Raw genomic sequence first — 22,691 nt, forward strand, 5'->3', positions numbered from 1 at the left:
ATAAATGCGATCCTCCTACAAAACCAAATGGGTCTATCTCTTTTTGTCTACCAAAATTCCATGTAGAAAATTTACTAAAACAATCCTTAGGACCCTTGGAACAACATTATATCACCAATTTAATAAGGGAAAGGGTGGATGAACATGAATCCAAGCAAATCAACGCCTACTTTTTATTTATTTATTTTGCTTTCTTTCGGCAGCTACAGTGATGCCAAAGCAACAATGAGGACAATGACGATGAAACCCTTCACGATTTGGAGGAAGAATCTTATTTCAGCATAAGAAAAAGCTGAGAGAGAGAGAGAGAGAGAGAGAGAGAGAGAGAGATGGGTTCAAATTTGGTGGACAAATAGAAGAAAGAAAGTGGAAAAAAGAAGAAAGGAAGAAGCCAAATAGAAGAAAAGATCTAAAGAAGAGAGGAAGGAGCAAATTAGGAGGACATGCAAGAGAGAAAGGAAAGGGGAAAATACTGTAAAAAATGAAATAGAAAAAAAAAGGAAACGATTGGAAAAAGACAAGGAGAAGTGATACAGTAGATAAATTAAACAAAAAGAAAAAATTATTTAAAATATCTGTCATATTCCACAAAATGAATCTTTTTGTCATTCATTTCTAAAATATTAAATTTACGTCATTTGCAAACTCAAGTTGATAAAATTTGGTTACAATCTATGTTTTTGACCATTATTTATCTTGAATTTGTCACGTAAATCATACATCGTTATTTTTCTAAGATAAAAAGATTAGATACTATTTATAGTTAAATGAATCCATGTTCATTTTTACCCTGAAAAAGGCAAATTTTGATCTAAACTATATTAATTTTTTTCTCTCAAAAGGAGTAATTGGACCCAATTCATAAGCATTTTTATTACTAAAAAAAATGAAATCTAACATTTTTGTACACAAAATATGACTGCATGTGGGTCACATGGAGATTTTAGGCTAAGAAATGGTTAGAAATTTAGTTTTGGACCAAAATTTGTTAACTTGAATTTGTAAGGAATGTAAAGTTAATATTTTAGAGTGAAGCGAAATGTGAGGAACAATTTGAGTGATTTTTTCGAAAAATAAAATAAGGATACTCTTGGAAAAAAGTTGACTATTTTATGAAAAAAAATCGTGTTTGATAATTGACACTTGAATAGAAGGCAAGTGGACTACACTCTTTGTTGATTTGGATGGTTTCCATCCATTTTCTATTCATCAGTTAGGAATCATAAACGGCACTTGTAGAAATGTCCGAACCACGGAGGTTTGGGCTAACTTTAACACAAACCACAATGGGGTCTCACGTATTTACCCTAAACATTATGAGGATTATTCTTTTTTGTCATGTTGAACGCTGGATTTTAATCAAAGTAAGGTATGTTCATAGGAATTAAAAATTTCTATTTTTTGTTATGTAATCATATTTGATTCCTTTCTTGACTGTGTGGGCAAGCTATATACTTATGAGTAAATGGATAACAATTCTCAATAGAAGAGAACAAGTGACGTGTAATTTATCACTCTAATTGTCAATGATGACAGGTATAATATTTGATGCTTAATTAAGAGTTACTCTAATGATTCTTAAGGCACCAGTGGTTCTGGTATTTTTTTTTTAACGTTCCTACCCTTTTTCACACTTTTTCTACCTCCAACTATTTTATATAGGATTCAAACTCTGAACATAATAACGGGAAAGACTAACAATTCTTCCTTGGCCGGTTTTGATAAGTTGTTATTGAATATTTATCTTGTATTTGTTACTACTTGCAAAGTGAATATTTAGCTTCTAGATGCCAATACTATGGTGACTTGGCCACAGACCTTTATGGTATTTATTTACACTAGTTTTTTCAGCCTCACGCGATGCGTGAGGATGCCCTGAGCCTATGTTAATCAAGATCAAATGAAGGCAAGTGGATTAATGTAAATTGGTTATATATTTAATACATGATAGGTATTAATAAATGTGGAGAATTTGACTTTAGGTAAATTGAATATTGCTGTTACTCATTTACTCATTTGATTTGTAATTTTCTCTTAGATAGTCAGTTTTTGGCTTAAGATCTTTGCGAATTCTTGATACTATAAATAAATGATGCATTCATTTAAAATGTACAAGTACATACAAATATCATAAATATGGTGACGCTGATCACTTTTAAAATTATGCACATACTATTTGTATCTAATCAAGAATGAAATAAGTTTAAACAAGACCGGTTAGGTGAGAGTGTGAAGACTTCACCTTGTAAAATCGCCAAATCCAGGTCTTCAATTGGAGAAAGAAACACATTCAATATGTTGCTTTTCAGATGGCTTTCTCTCAAGATTACATAGACAAGAGAGCTAAAACTCTGAATGAAGAAAATATGAATAAAAGTATCTAAAACTAGAGGTTAGGTAGTACATTACTTTTCTGAAATTTCTTATCAAGAATTAGTTCAAACATGTTCAATAAATCTTTTCTTGTTATACATAATACTGATTAAGGCACACTTAGATGTTTACATAACTAATTAGAATAAAAATATTTGTAATAATAATTCTCTTATAAAAGTGAAGTATTATAGGGGAAACAAGTGCATGGGTTTAATTTGGGTGATGTTAATAAAGAAAAAGTGAAGAAATGTGTGTCAAATATAGTAGATAAACATGGAGAAATTGAATGTAGAAATATGGGAAGATTCGAAGTTATAGTAAAATTGTTATTTTATTATTTTGTTACAGAATAAATCCATTTTATCCTTTATAATAAAGGCAAAAAAAAAAATAAAAAGAAGAAGAAAGAACTAACAATGCAACACCGTAAAGGGCATTAAGCTTTATATATATGACACATATATGCTTCCTAAAAAATGCCACTGGAGGGAGAGAGGAAAGAATTCTAGCGTCTGAACTCTGGAGCAAGAGGGCAAGCCTAAACAAATGCCTATGAAATGCCACTAGAATTGTCAAAATTTACAGCATAACCAGTCTATCTGCCTATGAAAACGCCACCGAAGTTGCTCAAAATTACCGGATAACCGGTCCATGAGTACTGTAACAACTCCAATGCGCACTTTTAGTATAGTGAGGATATGCTGATACTGTGAAAACGTAGGGATAAAAATTTCTAGTTGGCCGTGTTGAGGGTTTTAGATATATATTTTTTTCATGGTGGCATGTTCCTTTGTGTGTTGGTTCAAATGGAGAAGGAAGAAATTTAAAACCACACAAATCAGAGGCTTACATGCTATAGAAAATTTATCAATTGAGCAAGTTCAGTAAAATAGATAATAGTGTTAAATAAAGAGAAAAAATACTACTTAATTTTCATGTGAGCAAGAAGGATGAATTTTAAACGCTATTAAGCAGTTAAAATTGGGGATTTAAAAACCCTATATCTAAAGAAGAACTGGAGGAGTCATTTCTTATCAAAATTTGTAGTGGTATTGAAATATAACTGCGTTCGATCTTGGATTTGAGTTCTCAAGCCATTTTGAAGAGCAATCGCATATAGTCAAATAAAGTAGGTACCTAGTATTCACAAAATAATTCACATGCATCCGTTCTTTTTCCTTGTTTGAAATGGCTTGGTAACAATGTAGGTTCAAGAGATATCACATTTAAGGTTGAATGATAATTTTATGTGAAAGTATCGAGTTATTGACAATATGTTGCGAATAAAACAAATTATAATGATAAAATTCTTAATTTTCTACTGCTATATGTTTCAAATAAAACAAATTAGAATGGTAAAATTTTAATTTTCCACTATAATTAAGATGTCATACTAGAGAGATTGAATGGTATGCACTAGGGCTGTCAATAGGTCAAGAATTATTTAGATCTACTCTAGGCACATCGTATTTCTTAGATTTGGGTTAAATTTTTCAAATTCAGACCATTAAGCCAAATCTAGATCCTATAAAAGAATCGTGAGTTTAGGTAACGTCTGATTCACCACTTTGAGCCATCATTTTCCTAAACTTATGCCCATAACAAAACTTGTGTACAATACAGATTAGCGAACCAAAATTGTTGGTAGAACAATGCCACAATTCAACATGATTTTATTTCCAACCTTAGTCTTGTATGGAAGGAGGTAAGTTGTTTTCTTGATAGTTTGTTGCTGGAAAATTTTCAGCTTTATGTGTTTGGTTCGATCATTAGTTTACAAAGTAGTTTCAAACACTCGGTTGGAGTCATAAGTGATGGTAGTCTTGCCATGTTCAAACGGAGGCCCATCATTCTTAGCACCCAAAAAATCAGATAAAAATTGCCGAGTGAGAGTTATGCATTCCCCCCCTAAGCTTATCCTTATGCTTTATTTTTGCATAAAATTGATGAACAAGTCCAGGATAATAGTCAATAGGTAAATCCAACATTTGACTGCAACCAAACTCAGCAAACAAGTCACAAACGTGATGTACATTATTAAAATTAGCACCTAAGTCCACCTCAACTAACACAGAATTACCAATTCTATCCCAATACAATTGCTCATTTTTGGCACTCAAGAAATGAGAATTGTCAAACTGAGGTGGAGTTCGACTAGAACTACCTCCACTCATGGTTGGCCTCACCCGTTTTCGAGAAGCGGGAGCCCCACTAACATTTTTGGTACGCGGAGGCATGGTCAAAATCACCACAAAATAAAGAAGTACCCCTCAAAATCAATCCAAAAATATTTGCGGATAATCCGCCAAAAGAATACCACACAAACCCCCAGTATACCAAATCAATATGCAAAATGCAACTAAGGAGCTTGAAATAACACCACAAAATACTGGAAAATTGCCATGAAGGTCAACAAGATGTCAGCCAAAAATCACAAAAAAAAAATCCACCATTGCAACCTAGTATCACAAGCAAAGCTTCAGTTCAGCCCTATAAGTAGCCTTAATCAATCAAGAAGAGTGAAAACAACCTTCTAACATTTGTAGAATCAACCAGAAAATGCCTAGATAATATGTCCAAAAATCACAAAAAATTTACATAGTACACCAAGAGCATGCATTGGCTATTTCAACAAAATTTAACCCATGAAAGTGTGTTTAAATGGTGCAATTGTGACACCCCCACCTCTCCCAAGGGCGAACCCAAGGGTATTCGCGGAACGCCTGCCCAACTCTCGTCAGGACTCGCTACAATCCATAATTTAAAAACTAGAAATACTTCAAATATTTTCAATATACATTTAAAGTATTCCAAAACATTTCATACTTACCAACAGTTAACTTTCAAACTTAAATACAACCCAAAAGAATATGTACTACAACCATCTACTATAACACAACTTAAAATCTCTAAAGAAAACAATTTAGTACTATTCGCGAACACTCTCGGTCTTGAACCCTGTTAAGGAAAACAAAAGCGTGGAATGAGTTAAACAGCCCAGTAAGGTTCCAAAACACCTAAGCAGTTCTAATAAATCAAGTAATTTAAGCATAACACATATATGGTTCAAGATTTCACATTGGCACATTAAAATGAGACATTTATCATTTTACAGAAATAAGCACACATTAAAAGGATATGGTGTTCACGTGGAACTGTTCGGTCAGCTTCACCTTATAACTCCAATAATTTCTGCGATTTGTCTGGCCACACCTTATTCCTCCAATGGTAATACTCGAGTATACCGATACGGTGGCCCAAGATTCCAACCTACCTGACCGAACCCAGTCTTGGCTCAAGCAGGTTAGCAACCACGGGCAGGGTCAAGTTCAACTAAGAGCTTACAACATGCGCAAATAATTAAGTAAACCGGTAAGCGGTAGAAATTTATTATTTTCATAGGTCGAGTGTGATAAAGTACGCACTCACCTTAAAACGGTGGAAAATTACATAGGAGCAATTATAGATAACACTTAACACTCAAACACACAAGAAATATGCGGTAAACATGTAGCAAAACTATTCAAGTCACAAACACCTACAAGGAACACTCACCAATTCAAAATAAGTGAGTAAATACAAATAAGATCTTTAGTAGTCGGCTCTGAGATTCTCTTCAAGATCCTGTTGAGTGCCTGAAGAAATAACAATTATCTATCACTTACCAATACTTACAAACCCCTTGCCAAACAAGGAAGAATGTACACTTGCGTAATACTAAGACAATGTCTTAAAAGAGCTTCATGCTAGTGAAATTCAAGATTCAAAAGTGAGAGTTCAAAGTCACAAGGGATAACTCGTATCCTCCATGAAACCGGATTCAAAACGACCTATCAATAACAAAGGAAATGAAAAGTTCTTAAAAACTCATTTCCTAAGAAATCAAGAATTTTCAACTTTGCGCGACAAACTTGGTAAAATCTGATCTTGAGTTCGGTACGTCTAAAAATGGAAAACTTTATACCGTTGGAAACTAGATCCATAGTACTAAAAGTTTCTAGAACACACTTTTTTCAAGGTTCCAAACAGAAAGCATTCATTTTTCAGCTCAAAGTTCCAGTTCCAAGAAGACAGGTTTGAACCAGTCTTGGTTTTCTTGTAATCTTTGGAAATTCGGTAAAATTCACAGAAAGTGAACTAACCTTTGAAATTCGTAACACAATAAGAGTCCCATACAAAGTTTCAAAAACCAGAAGCGAAACCAAATTTGGAGTTTCGAGCAACAAGATACAACAGTTGGAATGTGGTTGGTTTTTGTACCCTGTTCAGTGAATTTTCAGATTTGAAGAGGAATATTTGGGGCATTATTTGAGTATCGAAATGGCATTGAAATCGCACCAAATCTAGTACTCTTAAACTTCCATATATGAACTTCTCTATCAAATTTTATACAAAAAATCCCACTGTAGACACCAAAATTTTAGTGTTTTCAGTTTGTTAGTTTTATTCACCTTTTTAGTTTTTAGTTTTTTAGTTTTTTGTGTTATTATTATTATTTTTAAGTTTTTAGCATAGAATTTCTCGAAAAGAAAAGGGAAAAAGCATTCAAAAAAAAAATATATGTTTTAATTGTTTTGATTTAAATTCAATGTTTTCTTGGAAAAAATGAAAAAAAATGAAAATTGAAAATGAAAAAAAAAAGGAAAAAAAGAGAAAAATGATAAAAATTGCAACTTTGCTGTTTATTATTTCTAGTTTATTTATTTATTTTTATCTGATGTTAATCAAATTGTTGGTTTTTACTTAATTTTATTATCATTTTTGGTAAATTATTTAAAAAAGGAAAAAGGAAAAATGATGAAAATGGAAAATGAAAAATTGCATTTTTGTTGTTTCTAGTTTGTTTATTTTATCCAATGTTAATTAAGTGGGTTTTGTTATTATTATTGTTATTATTATTATCATTTTGGTTTTGTTAAATATATTTTGGAAAAAAAAAAAAAAAAAGACAAATGCAGAAAGCTGCGTTTTGTAGCAGCTTTGCAAGAAGGGCTCGGCAGCCCTTAGCTGCAATTATAGCAGAGATGTTTGGGTGTTTAGGGTTGGGGGGACTTCCATATAAAAGCCAAGAGAATGGCAGCCGCCAAGGGAGGAAAAGAGGTCGACAACAGCAAAAGGAAAAGGGGAGGAAGCCAAGAGAGATTAGGTAACAACGGCTGGTTTGAGAGAGTGGAAACCGCGAGAAGGCAGGAAACAGAAAAGTGACGGCAGAAAGGTGAACCAGCAAAGAAAGGGAAGAAGGATTGAAGTTGACGGCTGGAGGTGAGGGAAAACAGGAAAAAACAGCGACTGAGAGAGAGAGTGATAGAAAGAGTGAGGGAGACTTGCGGCTGAGGAGGAAAAGGACGGCTGGAGTAAAGAGAGCTGGGGCTGTGGGTAGGCTAGACTGCAAAAAGGAAAAGGTTGAGAGCTAAAAGGGTTGGAACTGGTGGCGACCGCAGAAGAGGAACTCGCCGCCACCATTGTTGCCGAGAGCTTCACCAAGAACGTGACTGTAAGGTTTTCTTTTTCTTCTGTTTATAGATATTGTTTGTTATTAAGTAACGGGACTATGAAAAGCAGAAGTATTTGGTGTTCTTGATGGATTTCTTTTGTGAGTGTGGCCCTCTGTTCTTGGATTCTTAGCTTAAGAGCTTGCTGCAACAAGATTGGATTTTTCGGCTTGTTGCAACAACTCAGGCATGTCGGTTGCTTTTTCTTTGTTTGCTGAGGTTTAGACTCGATTGACCCTGCTTGTTTTGTTGTCTATGTTTGAATGAAATACCATGAACAACATCTGGTGTTAGAAATGTGTTTGAAAAGTCTTTAGCTTTGAGCTTTGGAACTAACGAATGAATCTGAGGCTCGATGAAATTCTCTTGGGCTCATATTGTCTATTTGACATGCGCTCCGTGTTACCATTTTGGTGGTAGCCTTTGGAATCTTGATAAATATTTGGGCCTGTTTGCATTTGATTGACCTGTTTGCTAGTTTTGGTTTTAAGAATGGAATATTTGTCTGAGGTTAGATGTTTGTGAGAATGAAAATGAATGTTTGCATGGGTTTGTGTTTCGAGTGAAGCTTTGGTTCCTTTCGGTTTCATGATATGACTGCCATTCATATAGGAATTTCGTTTGATAATTTGCTGTTTTATGCTTAGTGCCGTTCCTATTTCTCATGTTCCTCTTGCTGTGAGCAAACCACCTTAAGTTTGTAAAGTAAGATCATCCACAACTTTACCATCATAAATTCAAACTTGGTCAGAAGTGGGAGGAAGCTTCCGAACTTATTGCAGCAATGTTAACAGATGCATTGTCTGTTTGCATAAAAATCTGGATTTGCTTAAGTTTCTGGGTTTGTTTGCTATTTCAAGGTTGCATTTCTTTTTTCTTTTGCATTAGGTTCGGTGTTGGGAGTAATGGGTAAGCTTTGAAATGAGCTTTTGCAAGGGATTAAATGTTTGGCCGCACTTTTGTTTGTTGTTATGGAAATCATCGCTGCATTTTTTTTCCTTCTTCTTCATTCTGTTGCTGTTTGGCTTTCCTTCTACTCTTGATGATCAGCTCCATCTTTTTGATTCAATCATGCAATGAAGTTGTATGTTTAGTGGATGATGGATAGGTAGAATTTTGGTATGAATAAACCTGTTTGACATGCTGAAGTGAATGAACAGCCACGGCTAAAAATTTTGAAGCAGAAAAATGCTGCCGTATCTGTTTAGTTGCTTTTGTTTCCATGCTCCTCCACTAAGTTGGCCATCTTAGTTTGATATTTTGGTGTAGAAAAGGGTAGTGTTTTGGTTGGTTTTGAGTCGGTATGTTGGGTTTTGAACATTTGAATCATGTTTGAACCTTGCTGGAAAACACATTTCAACTTGCCAAGCCATTTTTATATGTTCCAGATTTCTGCACTCTTTTCCCTCTGAACCTTATGCTGAATGTAGGAGTTTAAGGTTAAAGCTGGGAAAAACATTTGATGATCTTGCTTCTTTGATCTAAGTTTTAGTTTGTTAAGCCATTAGTTGAGTCGGTTTGGCAAACAATGAATTTTGTGCATTTTTCTGGTATGAAACACGCCTGGTTTGGAGATGCAAGAGTTGCGGCAGAAATTGCAGAAGAGCTTCTACGTTGTTTGCATGAGTCTGCATGAATATAACTTTCGGAAATTGCCTCTTAACCCCCCAAGTCTCCCTTCATTTCACTATGACCCAACCAATTGAATAATGTCCTCAATTGGGTCCCTGTGATTTTTGCATCAATGCATTATGGCCCAATTACATTCCATGTTCTTGCAATTAGGTCCTAAGATGTTTGCATTTGAACCATTCCTCCATTTTTTCTTTGCCTTTGGACCTTTGAAGTTCCTAAAAGTGTTTGATTAAGCTTGAATGCTTGGCTAGTGTTCACATTTGAGTCTTTGGTAGCATTAATGTTTCAATTCAATTGCTTGTTTGCCTTCATTGGTTACCATGTTTTGCTAAAGTGATACTTAATGCAAGAGTTTTAGAACTTTGTGTCCAAATGAGCTTGTGTTCACCTATCTTCTTAAATTTTCTGAAATAAATTGGCTTTGGCCTTTTTCTTGCTCTTGGACTTTCAAAATTTCTAAAATGTTTCAATTGACTTTGAATGGTTGATTAATGCTTGCATTTGGGTCCTTGGTGGATCCCTTTATTGGAAACTATGTATTGTTTGATATCATTTAAATTGCAATTAGGCGAGATTTGGTGACCTTGTTATATTTTACTATTTGAGGTACCGTGACATTTTTATTGTTTTGAAGCCATTTTCCTTCATTTGCTTACCATTAGGGGGAGGTATAATCTCTTTTACCCCTTTTGTTTCTCTCCTATGTGGACTAATGTGCTAATTGAAATTTGCATGTCTACTTGCTTTCCTAGCCTCTCCTTATTTCCTTTCATTTATTTCATTTACTTTTGATTTTTATTAATGGGGTATGTGTACACCTCTTGGCTTGTAATAGATAGGGCGTAGCAAGTAATTTGGTCCATTTTCCCTTTCCCCTTTGTTTAGTTAGCAAATGTAATGGTTGCATGCCTATGTGTTATATGTTAAATGCTTTATTAGGATTTTGCATCTAGTCGAGCATGCTAAGTGTTACGTGCTACGTGTTTTAGGTGATTCGCATGTCTACTCGCTTTTCATAGTGTAGATGAATGGAATGGATGAATGTACGTTTCCACTAGTCCAACGCTAGTCGGAATTCATAGAATGGGCTAGTCCAACGCTAGACCCTTAGGGATTTCCCCTCGTTAGTACATGTTTGCATGTTTCACTTCATTTCATGCATTTTTCTTAGTTTTATCATTTGGCATGCACCTCGAACCCCTTTTCCCTCCATTTTAGGATTTTTGCATTTCATGCTAGTCATAGGGTTCATTTGCTTGAGAGTCCCCTTAAATATGGGATATAGACGAGTATGGCTTTTTCTAAGCCTTAGCACGCTTGTATCCTCTCTATCAAAGGGCAAATTGAGTCACGATTTAGGTCTCCCCGTACCCATTATGCATGAATTCCCTAGGTTCATGCATCCACTCTATCATTGCACTTTCATTTTTTCCTCCCATTGGCACACGTACACCTTTATCCCTTCACTTGCACACGAACACTTTGTCTCATTTGCACATATGCATTTTTTATCCCTTCACTTGCACACGAACACTTCTCCTCCCATTTGCACACGTGCATCTCTTTATCCCTTCACTTGCACACTAACACTTTTTATCATCACTTGCACTTCATATTACCATTGCACATACCATACCTTGCCCACTCACGTGCACATTTGCACTTAGGCATCTTTGTTTTTTATTACTTTTTCAAACTCATGCCTTCACATTGCATACATGCATTCCCTTCATTTGCATCCCACTTGCATTATTCGTGACTTCTTCAAAGTATCGTTATTGGGCTTCACAATTAATGTGATTGGCACCACTCAATCTTTGAAGAGAAATTTCCCCCAATACCCCTAGGTCTAGGGTTTTGCATTCATGTAGCACATCCAAATGTAATAAATTCTTTGGTTAAAACAAGAAAATCTTTGATTAAATCAACGCAACTAGCCTTGGCTAGGTCGAAGGGGTGCCTTGGATTTTTATCCTTGCCTTCCCCTTCGTCAAATGTGACTCCCGAATCTTTTTCTTTGTTTGCGTGGACTAGGAGTCGTTCAAAAGGGTTTCTTACTTTTTTCCTTAAAAAATTCACTTTTTGGGTGACTTGGTACACCCTAACTCTATACCAAGTGGCGACTCCATTTTTCATATAAAAAAACCCTTTTTGAACTTTTTTTTCTTAGGTCAAATCGTCGCATTTTCAAAAGTCCCATTTAGACCCATTTTTATTTTAAATCACAATTCATTTTCCAATCACAAATACATTTTTTCAAACCATTTATTTATTTATCAAAAAATGGGGCGCGACAGTTGGCGACTCCACTGGGGAAATTCGAGAGTCCGAGCAAATTTGATTTAATCAATCTTTTTCTTCTCTTAAACCTTTTTATTTATCACATTGGATGTTTAGGGTTGCATTTTCCCTTTTCTAGGATTTTTGCATTTCGCGTATCAACTCACTTCCTCACACGTTCGCCTACGATTGTTTTTGGATGTTTGTATGTGATTCCGCGCTTTGCATTGCATTTGGGAGGGGATTCTACCTTAGAGCCTTGCGTGGGTTCTCGATCCCTCCCCTCCAAAACGTGCACTATCATACGCGCATACGCTTTATTATTCATCCCTCTTTATTTTCTTTTTAGTGGCTTGTCACGCCACTCCACCCTGTTAGGATTAGGAGACCCACTTGGACGTGTGATCGTAACACGACGTGTGCGTAGCACGATCCAATGGGTCACTCACTCTTCCGCTTTAAACTTTGGGTTAATAGCCTTTAGTTTTTAGTCGAAGGTTGAGGATTTTTATAGATTCACTCAAACATGCAGCCGTAACACGACGTGTGCGTAGCGGTGTTTGGGGAATCGCTCGAGCCACCGACAAAGGGCCTTGGGAGTGATGACCCTTGGTCACGAGTCTGAAGGCTTGGGGACCTATGACTTATCGAGTCTAGATGCATTAGTGAACCCCAACCTCATGCATCCATTTTAGAATTGCCTAAGGTAGAGTCGACCTTACCCTATTAGGGACACCATGCACGAGGGGAGGGATCCCACCCTCTTTCCTTATTTCTTTGTTGCTTTTGTATCATCTAATTATCCAACGTGTTATGTGATTATGTGTTGAACTAACGTTTCCTTGTTTCTTATCTTTTGCATTCACAAACGTTAGGAAATAAGAGGTCTGGCATGACCTCCTTTTAGGACCTACCCTTGTAGATAGGCTATTGCACGTTTGAAAATTGTGGTACATTTTGTTCATAAATTAATAATGCCATACCATTTTAGGCCTACTCTGGCAAATAAAGGGTTCCTTAGGTCACGTTTCATTTCAAATTGCATATTTACATCGCTTTAATAAATGGCATCATGCATAACCCTAGAAAGGGAATGCCACATAGGGGATCCCGTGTTAAGGAATAAACCACCTTGTGTCTCGGATACTTAATCCAACGAGACTTGCACGTTTACATTTTGTACCATCCGAAGGGGTAGTGCACGAGGTAAGGTAGGATCCGATCTTTTCGAAGACGGCAAAGCAATTTTTGAACCATTAGAATATGAGCATCTAACAATCATCTTTTGGCCGTTGTATCAAAATTGGTAAGAATCCCTTGCTTAAAGGACATTAATTCGAAGAAATTCATAAATATTTCCTTACTATTGAGACAATAAATGAATGGAGGCCAAATCGTGATTTTAGAAGGCTCATAGACTAATTTTTTTGAAATAACCAATGGCCAGACAATTCAACCAATCCATTTTGCCAATTCATTCAAAAGTCATTCATTTGACCAATTTACCCTTTTTAGGGTCATTTGACCAATTTACCCTTTTTAGGGTCATCCGGTCAATTTTTGAAAAATCATCCATTCATTTGACCAATTTACCCTTTTTAGGGTCACCTGGTCGATTTTGAATAAATCGTCAATTCATTTGACCAATTTACCCTTTTTAGGGTCATTTGACCAATTTACCCTTTTTAGGGTCACCTGGTCGATTTTGAATAAATCGTCAATTCATTTGACCAATTTACCCTTTTTAGGGTCATCTGGTCGATTTTTGAATAAATCTTCATTTCGTTTCATTTGGCCAATTCACCCATTTTTAGGGCAATCTAATCGATTTTCTGAATAAATCACCAATTTTTCCATTCTTAGGGCGATCTTATCGATTTCGAGTAAATCATTAATTTCGTCCGATTCATTTGACCAGTTTACTCTTTTAGGGCGATCCGGTCAATTTTGAATAAATTCTCGATTTCATTTGACCAAATCCCTTTTTTAGAATGATTCGGTCAATTTTGAGTAAGTTTTTAAATTTCACTCAATTCATTTGACCCGATTCCCTTTTTTAGGGTAATGCGGTCGATTTTAAATAAAATTGTCAATTTCGTTCAACCCATTTGACCGAGTAGGGTTTCAATGACGAATTTCAAAATGGAAAACCTAGTCGATTTTGAGAAAATCATCCATTGCATCCAGCCATTTGATCAGTTGGGGTTTTTCACTGAAACGATTTGGTCAATGAATTCCAATCTCTTCGATAGGAAGTTCGTCAAAGTCAAACCCGTGCGTTTTTGCAAACTCTCGTATCGATCAAAAGTGATCAATCCATTCGGACGTTGATCTCATTTTGACAAAATATCTCTCGTCACTCCAATTGACCCAATTTTTCAAAATTATTTTTTGATCAGATCCATCAGGTATGGTATAGTGCCTACCTCAGAGGAGTGCATTTTCATGCTAGGCCTACCCTTGGCACAAAAAGGGTTCCCCCATAGGACATGCATCCGAATTTCCTGGATATCTACTAACTCTTGCTTTTTTTCTTTTTCTTTTCTTTATTTTTATTGTAATAACTAAGCAAGGGTTGAATCTAAAGGCAATTCCTTTCAAAATTCTCAGGTAATATTTAAACATAGCTTCTCGTCGAAGCCCCATCATAACACGATCCCGTAGTCAAGTTCAGAGGAGTCGTGTAAACATGAGTCCGCAACCGGAACCATCAGACAGGTTTGTTACTACCGCCCAGCCTGAGACCACAAGTTTGGGGGTTCAGTTGACTGAGATGCTCACTAAGTTCGGTGAGATGACCACTGAGATGGCGGCCCAGAGGAAATTAATCGATGAGCTTATCAGCAGTGGAGTTCAACCCGAGCCCGTGCCCGGCAGGCAGCGTGGGCCAGAGCCATTTGTCATACCTTCAATTCAAGCCACTGTTGCTCCATTTTTCCCTATTCCAACCGAAGGGGCTTTCACATACCCCACTATACATTTGCCATACACTTACCCTCCTGATCCTTCATTTTTCCCTACTTGCATGCAAGGCCCACAACCCCAAATCACTTCAAACATACCACCAGAGCCACATACTTTTTATCACACTGCTGCTGAGCCATTCCTACCAGACCATACTGCTCAAACCAAGCCAGAAATGGGGGAATCTTCCGCTCCCGTTGATATAAAGCTGCTCAAACGCCTTGACCGTTTTGATGAATTTATAAGGAAAAGTCAGGGTTTAAACAAGCAAGGAGTGCTGGACTATGACGAGCTTTGTCTCTTTCCAAATGTACAATTGCCTGAAGGATTCAAAATTCCGAAGTTTAACAAGTATGATGGGACGGGCAATCCCAAGACGCACCTCCGATTGTTCGCCAACAAGTTGGGTAGGCCAACAGATGATGAAAATCTGCCTTTGAGGCTATTCCCAGAAAGTCTGGAGGGGGATGTACTCGATTGGTATTCCAAGCTGAAATCCGAAGAAACGAAGACCTGGCTTGACTTGTCCAACGCTTTTGTAAAGCAGTACGAGTATAATTGCGAGCTGGCTCCAACACGAACTACGTTGGAAGGGACAAAGAGGAAACCCTCCGAGGATCACAAGACTTATGCTAAGAGGTGGAGGAAAGTAGCTGTAAAAGTCGAGCCACCAATGACGGAGGACGAAATCATACGAACTTTCATTAAGGCACATGATCCGCCGTACTTTGAAGAAATTTTCCGCATGACTGGATGCTCATTTGCCGCAATTGTTAATAAACTTGAGGAATTTGATGATTTCGTGAAGGCTGGAAAGATTGTTAATGTGTCTGCCCTCAAATCGCAGTTGGATGCTTTGCAAAGCCAAGGTAGTAATGGGAAGAAGCAACAATCCAAAAGGCAAGAGAGGGAAACTGCTTTTGTCTGGAATCGAATCCCTATTCCAAGACCCAGACCTCGACTATACCCTACCTACTCAAACCCTTACTATTCAAGCCCTCATCCTGTTTACCACACCAATACCATTCATCCTCGACCTCGGCCTAACTATAACAACTCGCCTATGGCCCCTTTTCAAATATCTCAACCTCACTTCCAACAAGTTCGACCCCGACCTCCTTACAATCAACAATTTCCCCGACCAAACAGACCCACCTACAACTACCCCCAACATACTGAAACCCACGTTCAAAATCGTTCTCAAACATTCACCAATCTTGGCAGGCCTTTGGACCAATTATATGAACAATTAAAAGCCGCCGGTAAAATCGGCGAAATTCCCCCTCCAGCCTACCATGGTATCTCCGGCGGATATAACCCACAATACACTTGTGCCTATCATTCGGGAGCACCTGGCCACCCAACTACTGATTGTAGAGCACTTAAACAGAAAGTCCAAGAAATGATTGAGGCCGGGGAAATATTGATTAGAAGAAGTGCAGAACAAGGACCGAACATAAGTACAAACCCCTTTCCCAAACACAGTGACACCTTTGAAGCATCCACCTCCAATGACGAAATTTGAAAATCCTGAAGGAGCTCTGCACAATTTGGATGGCTGATTATCCTCCCTCTCAAAGGGAATTTCGATAAATCTAGGGGTTTGTCATTTACTAAAATTCACGAAAACTTTTTCTTGCTTATGTAAATAGCTTAACGAAAGCATTTTTTGCAATTGAGTTTTGTCTTGTTTCTGCTTTGATTTGGAGTTTCATGAAATGCACAATTTGTTTTATTTGTTTATTTGGTTATTTTCCTGAATTTTTGTTAATTCTTTGAGATGGCCAAAGATGAAATTATTTGATCCTTTGAATATCACTGTTCTGGAATCTGATGTAGCCCTTCATTGAAAATCCCTTCATTAAAAATCCTTTCATTGAAAATCCCTTCCTGGGGAAAGCCTTCATTGAGAAAACCATTGAAAACCCCTCCATTAAAAATCCATTCATTGAGAAATCTCTTCTTTGAGAGACCCCTTCATGGAGAAAGCCTTCATAAAAAGAAAAAAGCCTTCATTGAGAAATTCCTTCATTGAGAAAATCCCTTTCCTGCCAGGTTGTAAGCTGATTGGTTAAAGCAGTGCCATTAACGATTGATTCTGATTAATGAAAAGCAGTTGAATGCTATGTGCCATGACCAACGTTGTCAAAACGCATGGCCTATATTCATAACAAAAGGATCCGCCACCGATCTTCTGAAGAAGGAAACAAAGTGCCAAAGTGATGAAAGACGAAGTCGAAGGCAAATTTGCTTCAAATTGACAAAGCTTATTGGGTGTTCAAAGGAGAGATGGAAGGACAGACATTCTCTCAACCTATCAACTCGAACATGTGTAAGATGTTCTTTATTTGATTATGCAAAGTTTCTTTTAGGAAATCATGCAAGAGACGAGGCAAAAGTCAGGCTATCTTCCTTTCCAATCAAAACATTTCATCCCTAGTCGTCCCTTTTGAGCTATCAGAACAATAATTTTCGTTTGGCAACCCCTGAGAATTGCAAACCCCAAATTGGGGCAAATTCATTTTGAAAAATGATCAGAAAGAAAAGAAAAACCCCATACTGGGGCAAATTTATCTTTGAAAAAGATCTGAGGAAAAGAAAGAACCCCATACTGGGGCAAATTTGTTTTGAAAGAGAGATGAAAAGGAAGAAAGAACCCCACACTGGGGCAAATTTAGTTTTCAAAGAAAAATGCAAAAGAGAAGAAAATGCAATGAAAAATACAAAGAAAGAAAAATCCAATCAAACTGGGGCAAATTTTCCTCGGTTTCGTTCAAAAATTGGAGATGATTTCAAAATGATGCAATTTCAGGTTATTTCACACATTTCATCAGACCTGCTTTCAAGCCTCAACTTTTCTTGAAAAACACCCCACCTAACCTCATTACAAAAGCCCAAAGTCCTGGCTTTCGTCACTTGCTGCATTTCTATTAAGAAAGTTTGTTAATCAACTGGCAGGTGATGTCCATAATGCCTTCGCCTAATCTTACGAGGGAAGCGTATTTTTACTGATGCCAGCAATCTTCGACTTACATTCCTGAGTCGACTATGTTTGAGTTCTTCCATTGTTTCATTAGGTGAAAAACCCACAAGGGCACCTCAAGAACGAAAAGAAAAAAAGAGAAAAGGAAAACAAAAGAAAAGGAGTGGGGGCAACCTTGGTGAAAACCCGAATGGACGCCAAGGTAGGTTTCTGCAATGAGCAAGCACAAAGAGGAACAACTGGTGGTTCGGTCCATTTAGATGTCTTCTCATTTTTGTCATACCTCTGACAACATTGAATTCCGGAGCTAAGATGTCCAGAGATTAGAATATGACATCTGTTGGCCAAAAGCTGAGTCATTTTTGTAAAACATTCTTTTGCAAATATATTCTTAGGAAACTCATTTCTTCCAAATTATTTGCATTCATGGCATTTTTGTAGAATTTAAGCACAACTGTTAGGTGTGCATTCTTGTGCATATTCATTTTTACATGACATGTGAATTTTCTTGCATGCCTCATTTTTTATCATTGAATTGTGGTGAATGACAATCCCTGTGGTTTATTGCAAAAAGTATGCTTGGATTCAGTCATCTTTTGGGAACAGTTGAAATTCAGCCAAGCCAGCTACACAGATTTCACAATATAGCAAAGCACATACCTGGTCAGTTTGAAAATTGAAAAAGCTTCAGGGTAAGAAATCCAACTCAATCGGCTGCCGCAGCAAAAGTTGATAAAGGCGTTGAAAGACTCATGTTTACACGATTCTCGAAGGAAAACGGATCAAATGGTGGTGGCAATTTCTTTGTTTTTTCTCTTTCACAGGAAAAATTGTATGCACAGATGAAGGTAATCACACCTCGCACTCGAATTGGTGTCGGGAAGAGTCCTCCGGGGGACAAAGGGCAGATCGAAAATGTCACAAGCAAATTTGATCAAAAGGTGCAGCAACATGGCGATACCGAATCAACTATGGACTCAAATTGCAAAAATTCATCCAACTGGGGCAAATTAATTTTTTGAAAAGTTTCTCAAAAGTCAGAAAAATTCAAAAAATTCAAAAAAATAAATAAATCAAATCAAATCAAATCAAACATCAAAAATCATCATCACAAAAGTCAAAAATCAAATCAAGTTCACATCGGCAGGCTCGGGTTTTATCCCACTGTCCGCTTTTATTTTCGTTGGGCATGGGTTTTATCCCTCCGACATCGGCAGGCTCGGGTTTTATCCCACTGACCGCTTTTATTTTCGTTGGGCATGGGTTTTATCCCTCCGACCTCGGCAGGCACGGGTTTTTATCCCACTGACCGCTTTTACTTTCGTTGGAACTGGGTTTTATCCCGCCAACCTCGGCAGAACTGGGTTCTATCCCGCTGACCGCTTTTACTTTCGTTGGAACTGGGTTTTATCCCGCCAACCTCGGCAGAACTGGGTTCTATCCCGCTGACCGCTTGCATCACGTTGGAACTGGGTTTTATCCCGCCAACCTCGGCAGAACTGGGTTCTATCCCGCTGACCGTTTATCACGTTGGAACTGGGTTTTATCCCGCCAACCTCGACAGAACTGGGTTCTATCCCGCTGACCGCTTATCACGTTGGAACTGGGTTTTATCCCGCCAACCTCGGCAGAACTGGGTTCTATCCCGCTGATCAATTCATTACACTGGGACAAATCTTGGATAATTTTCCAAGCAAGTTTTATACAGCCTTTTCAAACATACCAACATTTCATTTTCATAGCCACTGGAGCTGAGGTTTGTCCCGCCAGTGAGCTTTTCATTTTCATAGCCACTGGAACGTGGGTCAGTACCGCCAATGAACATTTCATTTTCACAGTCACTGGATCGTGGATCAGTCCCATTAACACTTCATTTCACTTCTTTCATTTGCATCACCAATAAACATGGGTCAACCCCACCAATACTCCATCTCACTTCAATTCATCCCATTTAAATTTCTGTTTGGGTCTGTCCCATTTACATTTTTTTGTCTGGGTCTATCCCATTTAAAATTTTTGTCTGGGTCTATCCCGTTTAATTTCTGTTCGGGTCAGTCCCGTTTAAATTCTGTTCGGGTCAGTCCCGTTTAAATTCCTGTTCGGGTCAGTCCCGTTTAAATTCTGTTCGGGTCAGTCCCGTTTAAATTTCTGTTCGGGTCGGTCCCGATTTCAAAGTTCCTGTTCGGGTCAGTCCCGATAGCAAAAATTTCTTGTTCGGGTCAGTCCCGTTTTAAGTTTCTTGTCGGGGTCAATCCTCAGTCGTTCCAGACATTCGCAACCAAATAACGCAGGTAAGTATTTGGTGTCTACTTCTTTGTCTCAAGTTTTTTCAAAACTCAGACAAAGAGGGGCAAACTGTAGACACCAAAATTTTAGTGTTTTCAGTTTGTTAGTTTTATTCACCTTTTTAGTTTTTAGTTTTTTAGTTTTTCGTGTTATTATTATTATTTTTAAGTTTTTAGCATAGAATTTCTCGAAAAGAAAAGGGAAAAAGCATTCAAAAAAAAATATATGTTTTAATTGTTTTGATTTAAATTCAATGTTTTCTTGGAAAAAATGAATAAAATGAAAATTGAAAATGAAAAAAAAAGGAAAAAAAGAGAAAAATGATAAAAATTGCAACTTTGCTGTTTATTATTTCTAGTTTATTTATTTATTTTTATCTGATGTTAATCAAATTGTTGGTTTTTACTTAATTTTATTATCATTTTTGGTAAATTATTTAAAAAAGGAAAAAGGAAAAATGATGAAAATGGAAAATGAAAAATTGCATTTTTGTTGTTTCTAGTTTGTTTATTTTATCCAATGTTAATTAAGTGGGTTTTGTTATTATTATTGTTATTATTATTATCATTTTGGTTTTGTTAAATATCTTTTGGAAAAAAAAAAAAAAGACAAATGCAGAAAGCTGCGTTTTGTAGCAGCTTTGCAAGAAGGGCTCGGCAGCCCTTAGCTGAAATTATAGCAGAGATGTTTGGGTGTTTAGGGTTGGGGGGACTTCCATATAAAAGCCAAGAGAATGGCAGCCGCCAAGGGAGGAAAAGAGGTCGACAACAGCAAAAGGAAAAGGGGAGGAAGCCAAGAGAGATTAGGTAACAACGGCTGGTTTGAGAGAGTGGAAACCGCGAGAAGGCAGGAAACAGAAAAGTGACGGCAGAAAGGTGAACCAGCAAAGAAAGGGAAGAAGGATTGAAGTTGACGGCTGGAGGTGAGGGAAAACAGGAAAAAACAGCTACTGAGAGAGAGTGATAGAAAGAGTGAGGGAGACTTGCGGCTGAGGAGGAAAAGGACGGCTGGAGTAAAGAGAGCTGGGGCTGTGGGTAGGCTAGACTGCAAAAAGGAAAAGGTTGAGAGCTAAAAGGGTTGGAACTGGTGGCGACCGCAGAAGAGGAACTCGCCGCCACCATTGTTGCCGAGAGCTTCACCAAGAACGTGACTGTAAGGTTTTCTTTTTCTTCTGTTTATAGATATTGTTTGTTATTAAGTAACGGGACTATGAAAAGCAGAAGTATTTGGTGTTCTTGATGGATTTCTTTTGTGAGTGTGGCCCTCTGTTCTTGGATTCTTAGCTTAAGAGCTTGCTGCAACAAGATTGGATTTTTCGGCTTGTTGCAACAACTCAGGCATGTCGGTTGCTTTTTCTTTGTTTGCTGAGGTTTAGACTCGATTGACCCTGCTTGTTTTGTTGTCTATGTTTGAATGAAATACCATGAACAACATCTGGTGTTAGAAATGTGTTTGAAAAGTCTTTAGCTTTGAGCTTTGGAACTAACGAATGAATCTGAGGCTCGATGAAATTCTCTTGGGCTCATATTGTCTATTTGACATGCGCTCCGTGTTACCATTTTGGTGGTAGCCTTTGGAATCTTGATAAATATTTGGGCCTGTTTGCATTTGATTGACATGTTTGCTAGTTTTGGTTTTAAGAATGGAATATTTGTCTGAGGTTAGATGTTTGTGAGAATGAAAATGAATGTTTGCATGGGTTTGTGTTTCGAGTGAAGCTTTGGTTCCTTTCGGTTTCATGATATGACTGCCATTCATATAGGAATTTCGTTTGATAATTTGCTGTTTTATGCTTAGTGCCGTTCCTATTTCTCATGTTCCTCTTGCTGTGAGCAAACCACCTTAAGTTTGTAAAGTAAGATCATCCACAACTTTACCATCATAAATTCAAACTTGGTCAGAAGTGGGAGGAAGCTTCCGAACTTATTGCAGCAATGTTAACAGATGCATTGTCTGTTTGCATAAAAATCTGGATTTGCTTAAGTTTCTGGGTTTGTTTGCTATTTCAAGGTTGCATTTCTTTTTTCTTTTGCATTAGGTTCGGTGTTGGGAGTAATGGGTAAGCTTTGAAATGAGCTTTTGCAAGGGATTAAATGTTTGGCCGCACTTTTGTTTGTTGTTATGGAAATCATCGCTGCATTTTTTTTCCTTCTTCTTCATTCTGTTGCTGTTTGGCTTTCCTTCTACTCTTGATGATCAGCTCCATCTTTTTGATTCAATCATGCAATGAAGTTGTATGTTTAGTGGATGATGGATAGGTAGAATTTTGGTATGAATAAACCTGTTTGACATGCTGAAGTGAATGAACAGCCACGGCTAAAAATTTTGAAGCAGAAAAATGCTGCCGTATCTGTTTAGTTGCTTTTGTTTCCATGCTCCTCCACTAAGTTGGCCATCTTAGTTTGATATTTTGGTGTAGAAAAGGGTAGTGTTTTGGTTGGTTTTGAGTCGGTATGTTGGGTTTTGAACATTTGAATCATGTTTGAACCTTGCTGGAAAACACATTTCAACTTGCCAAGCCATTTTTATATGTTCCAGATTTCTGCACTCTTTTCCCTCTGAACCTTATGCTGAATGTAGGAGTTTAAGGTTAAAGCTGGGAAAAACATTTGATGATCTTGCTTCTTTGATCTAAGTTTTAGTTTGTTAAGCCATTAGTTGAGTCGGTTTGGCAA

Source organism: Coffea arabica, chromosome 7c (assembly GCF_036785885.1).
Source record: "Coffea arabica cultivar ET-39 chromosome 7c, Coffea Arabica ET-39 HiFi, whole genome shotgun sequence".
Classification (NCBI taxonomy): domain Eukaryota; kingdom Viridiplantae; phylum Streptophyta; class Magnoliopsida; order Gentianales; family Rubiaceae; genus Coffea; species Coffea arabica.